At 47.6% G+C, this 1,581-nt stretch overlaps 1 pseudogene; it reads right to left on the bottom strand.

Annotated features, from left to right (window-relative positions):
• Positions 1–1,173, bottom strand: LOC119318125 (annotated as a pseudogene).
• Between the last annotated feature and the right edge of the window lie 408 nt (positions 1,174–1,581).

The raw sequence follows: 1,581 nt of genomic DNA, 5'->3' as shown, positions 1-1,581 counted from the left end.
TTACTTGTGCTGGTTTGAAGCAATAGCCTTGACAATGAGCTCGTTCAGAACAGAGGGATAAGTCGCGGTTATATGCTCCCAGCCATTACTCGCCATTATTGTCTGCAAACACGTGGGAGACTGGACTTGGATAAACTTGAAGCACGCTTCCTTCAATCCGTGAGAATGGTGTTGCTCAGCTATAATAAGCGTCGATGCCACCGATCTCACACATATGTTCTCACACAATTGCTTCTCACAAATGTACTTGAGCCGTTGGACATCATATCTGTCCGCCGCCACGAACAAGTCTTGAACCCATTGCAGCCAGATGTCATCCTCTAACGCCTTCTCTTCTGGTCCTTGTTTCATATCTCCTGACGATTCATCCTCATCCATGTTGTCCTTCTCCATTGTAGGGAATGAATCTGTTTAGATAAAGCTAAGCAAGGCCTTGAAGGTTTTTGCTTCCATATCTTTGATCTGTATGACACCGGACGGGCCAGTGCCCTCCTTCACGGGACCAAAGAGCTGAGCCATGAAGACATTAGATTGGGCTGCAAGCACGCATCGATGCACAGTGAATGTCTCACCGCCGACTTTGAACGTCACGTCAGCACCCACCTTATTGTGAAGGAGATTGTCAAGGTTGTGGTGTATATCCGGCAGGAACACCTTGGCGCCACTGGCATCATCCTCGGTATTGCAGACCATGATGTCACACCGGATGGTGAAACAATCATCCTCCTCTAGATTCTTTGATCGTTCGAGGTTGACATTTTTAATGAACGCGTGACCCCAAGAAGAACCTTTCAAGGGGAAGTTGGCTGCTTTAGCTTGACGAATGTACAATGGATTCTGCCTCTCAACCTCATCGATGAAACTGAAGGAGAACTTGGCTTTCACGGGCTTCTCATCATCGTCGCAACGGGAAACATAGGTATAAACAAAGTCAGCACAATCCAAGGCGTCGCCGTTGGGATAGTAGTTGATGGACCAACGATGGCCTCCTACCCCGAAATCACAAGAGGTGAGGCACTCACCACCACCAGTGGGTGTCTCTTTCTTGGCACGAGAGTAACCTTGGAGCACAAGCAGGTGGTACCCGCAGGCCGAGCTGGTGCCGACCAAGGTCGTGGTGGAACTGCACAGCTTACCGTCGTCCAACACGGATACGCTGGCAAACGACGACATGGCGTCGCTCCCTCAACCTAGCCTATGGTACGTCTGGCCGATCCACAGATCGTGTCCTACTCCTACACGGGCACTTGAAATCTATACCAAATCCTCAGACGAGGTCACAAATCAAGTCCATATATCGTACGCTGGAGAGAATATTCTGTTTGGATGTGTATATATATTCCCAGATCAGATCCACATCGTCAGAGTTTTTGGTTTTTCAACTCTCCAAACCCCTTTATTTATTCAGTGGAAACCAACAAATTATCATTTACAAGAAAAGGGATGATGGCCACAGCAAACCATGTACTACAGGGAGAAAACAACCATTCGAGCTAATTCACGAGCAACCGAATTCCCCTCTCTAAAACAATGCTCAATCACTTTAGGCTCTGAGTGTTTGGATTTTCTCACTTAGAATTC

The sequence above is a fragment of the Triticum dicoccoides genome, chromosome 6A (genome assembly GCF_002162155.2).
Source record: "Triticum dicoccoides isolate Atlit2015 ecotype Zavitan chromosome 6A, WEW_v2.0, whole genome shotgun sequence".
Classification (NCBI taxonomy): domain Eukaryota; kingdom Viridiplantae; phylum Streptophyta; class Magnoliopsida; order Poales; family Poaceae; genus Triticum; species Triticum dicoccoides.
This window is presented reverse-complemented; position numbering and strand designations above follow the sequence as displayed.